Source organism: Haliaeetus albicilla, chromosome 8 (genome assembly GCF_947461875.1).
Source record: "Haliaeetus albicilla chromosome 8, bHalAlb1.1, whole genome shotgun sequence".
Taxonomy (NCBI): Eukaryota; Metazoa; Chordata; class Aves; order Accipitriformes; family Accipitridae; genus Haliaeetus; species Haliaeetus albicilla.
Window position 1 is genome coordinate 32,884,492 of NC_091490.1, and position 6,069 is coordinate 32,890,560.

Below are 6,069 nucleotides of genomic sequence, written 5' to 3' on the forward strand. Positions count from 1 at the left end.
CCAGCCACAGAAGCAAAGGATATCAGACCCTGCACAGGTTTTTCTGTGTTTTTCAGGGCTTTTCCTCTGAATTGTGGAGTCTTTCACTTCCCTCCGAGTTTCTGTGCTGTTGGAATGGATCTGTCCATTAGGACAGTGTGTCCATGTGTTTCTCTCCCCTGCCTGCCCTTCTTGCCTCTTGGAGAGCTCTTTCACATTCCCCCCGCCTCCAGATTTGGCCTCAGTTTCTCCCACATGGCATTTTTGAGGACTTGGCATTGCTGCTGATCACTCTGCTCTGTTTCTTATCAATTTCTACTCCAAACTTTTTGTGCACACAGCAAGGGGGCTAATTTCCTTCCATTTAAGGGCAAGCCACGAGTCAGTTTCTACTTTGTTTCGTTCCAAGAGATTTGTGATAAAAGCCTTATCTTCAAAGAAGCAGATTTCTTATAGAGGTCGACACATATTATCATTTTTGTCATTAATGGGTCAATGACTGTGGCGTACCATTTTATTAATTACACAGCATCAGGAAGTATTTGATCCCCTGATGAGGGTGGTAGACCAGAGATACTGTGAACCCAGTGAATAACCCTAGTCCTCAGCCAGCAATGCAGCCAAAATGCCCAGGAGCAAAGCTGCTCTGCTCTCCAGAGGGAAAGTCTCATAATCCCAAATGTGAATCTGTTTTACACCTTTCAACAGCCTCTGTTACCGTACAAGCTCAGCATTTCACAGACCTTGGACGTGTTTATTCTCAAAACACTGATCTAGCCTGCTCTAAGAGGAGAGTGAGTGACCATCCCCACTTAAGAGATAGTCAGAGGAGCAGAAGAGATTTCCTCAAGGTCATTTCAGACAAGAGTGGAGAGGTGAAGGAAACTGGGGCCCGCTCTCATCCTTCTTCATTAACACTTAACATCTTTAATTGTCCAGGAACACCCTGTGAGCCTTGCAGAGTACAAGGTCTCCCTTTTGTGTGTGTAAACTCTCCCCCTGTTTTCATGTACAGATGTGGCCGCTGGACAGCCTTCTGTCTCAGTGCCAAACCTTCGCTTTTAGGTCTTTGAGGCATCACATTTTCCTGCTGCTCAGGGTGAAAACCTGGGATCAAATTAAAATGAGAGTACAGCTCAACAACTGAATGATTAAACGCCAGATTCTCTGCAGGTTTGGTGATTATTTCAATCTAAATGTTGTGAATGTGGGAAATTAGCACTCAAAAGCAATTGAAGAACTTGAAGGAAGAAACAAAGTATGAAGATACCTAAACAACCTTAATTTTGCCCTGTATTCATCCCTCTCAATAATTATGTTACAGTGATTAAAATGTATTTGTTGTCATCCCAGATTATACCACTTAGATTTTTAATTGTTATTGACAAAAGCCTCATCTTACTCTAATTATAACCTCATTTCTCCAAATATAGCCCATACACAAAACTTCAGGAATTTTGACTATATAGAGGTTTGTCACGTCTTCATTATTCTCTTGCAAATATCACTCAGAACAAAGAAAAAATTGTAAAATAGGCTGCATCTCTTAAAGAAATCTCTTTTAATCCTTATAATTCATAAAGTATCTAATGGATTTACTTTCAATTCTTTGAGAGTAAGTGCTGTGCATTCTGGAAAGAAGTACCCTTTCACACTACATAAAAGCAAAATCCCTCTTGGAAGGAAAGAGAAAGCAGCTGTTCCTGGGGAGCCACGCTGAGTGCGTCCGCCTCACATCCCCATCCCACATAACCCAGCTCAGGTTGTGACTGTGCAGATCGATCCATCCTGCACGGCTGAGCTGTAACCTCAGACAGAATTAGAGACATTAAAATGTCTGTGGAGCTAATTGCATCTGTGGCCAATGCTCAGCTGCTGAATATGGGCAAGAGAGAAATCTGTTACCAAGCTGACCTTCCTGAGGAGATAGCTTGAAAAGTCAGTCCAGTGTCCTACAAACGCTGGACAGCACTTGGGATCAGTTTGCAAAGGCCACCACACCAGGATGTTAGGTCCACAACCTCAGCACATCTCCAGGAGCCCACGGGAGCTTTATCCCACGGCACCCTTTGGCAGCTTCTTCCACGAGATGATGAACCATGCCCTGAGAAAAGCTCTTGAGCTGGAAGAGGCAGTCACTGGTTGGGCCCTGGCCATGCTCCCCAGGGTACTCATGAATTTTCAGACCTCAATTATAAGTCATCTCTTTAACTGGCTGCCCTTCAGCCTCGCTGACTCCTTCCTTGTTTGAATGTCTGCTGCTACCTTGGATCACCAGAAATGGAAGGTTTCTTCCTTTGGGCCAGGCTCTCCCATCCCATGTGGCCTCAGAACTGGTTGCCCTGGGTTCAGCAGCTCCCTCCAGCTCAACCAGGCTCACACCATAGCAGCTACCTCTGAGCCTTGCTCATATGCTTCCACTTACTGTCCTGTGCAGTTGCTCCATGACCAACTGGTTCAGCTTGGCCAGCCCAATCCGCCAGTCCAGTCTGGCTTCCTTATAGTTGCAAATCCTTTCCCTCCCAGGGACTGGGCTTGCAGGCCTGAGTTTTGTTTAGATACATTCATGTTAGATCTCAAAAATGGGTGTAAATTAAAAAGCTGGTTTTGTGGGAACCAGGGTGTCCTGGTTTCAGCTGGGATAGAGTTAATTGTCTTCCTAGTAGCTGGTACAGTGCTATGGTTTTGAGTTAGGTATGAGAAGAATGTTGATAACACTGGTGTTTTCAGTTGTTGCTAAGTAATGTTTAGTCTAAAGTCAAGGATTTTTCAGCTTCTCATGCCCAGCCAGCAAGAAAGCTGGAAGGGAACATAGCAACCAGTGATGAGGAAAAGGCCAAGGTACTTAATGCCTTCTTTTCCTCAGTCTTTAATAGTGAGTCCAGTCATCCTCAGGGTACTCCACCCCTTGAGCTGGAAGGTAAGGATGAAGAGCAGAACATACCCCCCTTAATCCAGGAGGAAATAGTTCATGATCTACTATGCCATCTGGACACTCAGAAATCTATGGGACCTGATGGGATCCATCCAATAGTACCGAGGGAACTGGCAGAGGTCCTTGCCAAGCCACTCTCCATCATCTATCAGCGATCCTGGTCAACAGGGGAGGTCCCAGAGGGCTGGAGGCTTGCCAGTGTGACTCCGATTTATAAGAAGGGTCGGAGGGATGATCCGGGGAACTACAGGCCTGTCAGCCTGACCTTGGTACTGGGGAAGATTATGGAACAGTTTGTCTTCAGAGTGCTCACATGGCAAGTCCAGGACAAGCAGGGGATCAGGCCCAGTCAGCATGGGTTTACGAAAGGCAGGTCCTGCTTGACCAACCTGATCTCCTTCTATGACCAGGTGACCCGCCTACTGGATGAGGGGAAGGCTGTGGATGTTATCTACCTCAACCTCAGCAAGGCCTTTGACACTGTCTCTCATGGCATACTCCTTGAGAAACTGGCATCTCATGGCCTGGATAAGTGCACTCTTCACTGGGTGAAAAACTGGCTGGATGGCCAAGCCCAGAGGGTTGTGGTGAATGGGGTGAAACCCAGTTGGCGGCAGGTCACAAGTGGTGTTCCCCAGGGCTCGGTGTTGGGCCCTGTTCTGCTTAATATCTTTATCAATGATCTGGGTGAGGGGACTGAGTGCATCCTCAGCAAGTTTGCAGACGACACCAAGTTGGGAGGCAGGGTCGATCTGCTTGAGGGTAGGGAGGATCTACAGAGAGATCTGGACAGGCTGGATCGATGGGCTGAGGCCAATCGTATGAAGATCAACAAGGCCAAGTGCCGGGTCCTGCACTTGGGTCACGGCAACCCCATGCAGCGCTACAGGCTTGGGGAAGAGTGGCTGGAAAGCTGCCTGGCAGAGAAAGACCTGGGGGTGCTGGTTGACAGCCGGCTGAATATGAGCCAGCAGTGTGCCCAGGTGGCCAAGAAGGCCAACGGCATCCTGGCCTGTATCAGAAATAGCGTGGCCAGCAGGAGCAGGGAGGTGATTGTTCCCCTGTACTCGGCACTGGTGAGGCCGCACCTCGAGTACTGTGTTCAGTTTTGGGCCCCTCACTACAAGACAGACATCGAGTTGCTGGAGCGTGTCCAGAGAAGGGCAACCAAGCTGGTGAGGGGCCTGGAGCACAAGTCCTGTGAGGAACGGCTGAGGGAGCTGGGGCTGTTTAGTCTAGAAAAGAGGAGGCTGAGGGGAGACCTTATCGCTCTCTACAGCTACCTGAGGGGGGTTGTAGTGAGGTGGGTGCTGGTCTCTTCTGTCAGGTGGCTGGAGATAGGACAAGAGGAAATGGCCTCAAGTTGCGGCAAAGGAGATTTAGGTTAGATATTAGGAAAAATTTTTTTAGTGAGAGGGTTGTCAGACATTGGAATGGGCTACCCAGGGAAGTGATTGAGTCACCATCCCTGGAGGTATTCAAAAAGCAAGTGGACAGGATACTTCAGGACGTGGTTTAGTGGGCATGGTTAATGGTTGGACTTGATGATCTTGAAGGTCTTTTCCAACCTAAATGATTCTATGATTCGATGATTCTATAAGTTGGGACGGGACACAGCCAGGGCAGCTGACCCAAAGTGGCCAACAGGGTATTCCATATGGTATGACATCACATCTAGTATATAAACTGGGGATCGCCGCTCAGGGACTAACTGGGTGCCGGTCAGTGGGTGGTGAGCAATTGCGTTGTGTGTCACTTGTATATTCTAATCCTTTTATTATTACTATTGTCATTTTATTAGTGTTATTATCATTATTAGTTTCCTCTTTTCTGTTCTATTAAACCGTTCTTATTTCAACCCATGAGTTTTACTTCTTTTCCCGATTTTCTCCCCCATGCCACTGGGTGGGGGGAAGTGAGTGATCAGCTGCATAGTGCTTAGTTGCTGACTGGGGTTAAACCACAACACAGGGATTTTATTCCAACTGGGCCACAAAGTGACTGACTCCCTAATTAAAGATCTTTTCCTTCTTAATTCTCAAGGAAAGGCTTTTTTTTTTTTAGATGTGCATTGTTGCATTACAAAAATTTCTTAAGAGTTACAGGGCTGGCACGTGGGGAGCAGAACTGAACCCCCTTGTTAGCTCTAGACAGCAAAGGCTCCGAATTGTGCCGGGGTAGGTTCACAACTGGTTTAAGCCGCTCTAACTCCTTGTCTGGACCTCAGAATTGCTTGGCTGTGGGTAACATGGCCAAAGGACTCGATTTGATTTGTGCTTGCTGGGTCCAGCAGCAGAGAGTATGGCGGGGGGCAGTGAAAGGATACCCGACTCAGGGTCACTTCCCATATGGCAGGTCCCACCTGGGATCAGTCTGCGAGGAAAGGAGCCAGGAGAGATGTGAGGAACCTCCTCAGGGCCTCCATCCTCTGCTTGGGAGATGCTTTTAAGCTCAGGTCCCTGCTTGCCTGCCCTTACAGTGCAGCCTCTCCCACTGCCCACCCTGGCAGGATTTTCTCCAATAGATTTGAGTTGTTTTAAAGAGTTTGCAAACTGTCAGTTTAAAAACCTTAAGCTGGAAGGTTTCCCTTCCTCCTACTGAGCCCAAGGGGAGAGACAAGATGAAAGGCAGTGCCAAGAGGACCAAGGAGTCCCCATCCCTCACCCCAGCGCACACAGTCACGATCTTTCTGCTTTCCACTGCATGGCCCCACTGCTTGTGGGGCCCCTCTGCCCAGACAGCAAAGAGCTGGACAGATCTGCATGCAGAAATACCCTTCGTGTGAACCACAGGTGGTGTTTCAGGTGTGCTTAACAGGTCTAGCCTCGCTTCTCATGTCCCACAGGCAAGGATTTTGCAGTGCTGCTACAAGCACCCTGTGTCAGGGTGGGCAAGTCGCTGCATTTCTCTGTGCTATTTTCTTCCTTGGAGAATAAAACCAAGCTATTCATCCTTCTGCCCTCTGTCCTGCTGCACCAGCTCCACAGATGGCAGATGGCTGCTTGCCACCATGGGCTGGGTTGGAGCCCAAATCAGCTGGGGGTCTCGGGGCGCTCTGGTGCTGCATGGCAATCATGGCGAGGGCTGGCAGGGAGCATCTGGCTCCTGCGGCTGGGGCCGTTGTCTTCACCAGTAGGAAATTTGCACCCACATGT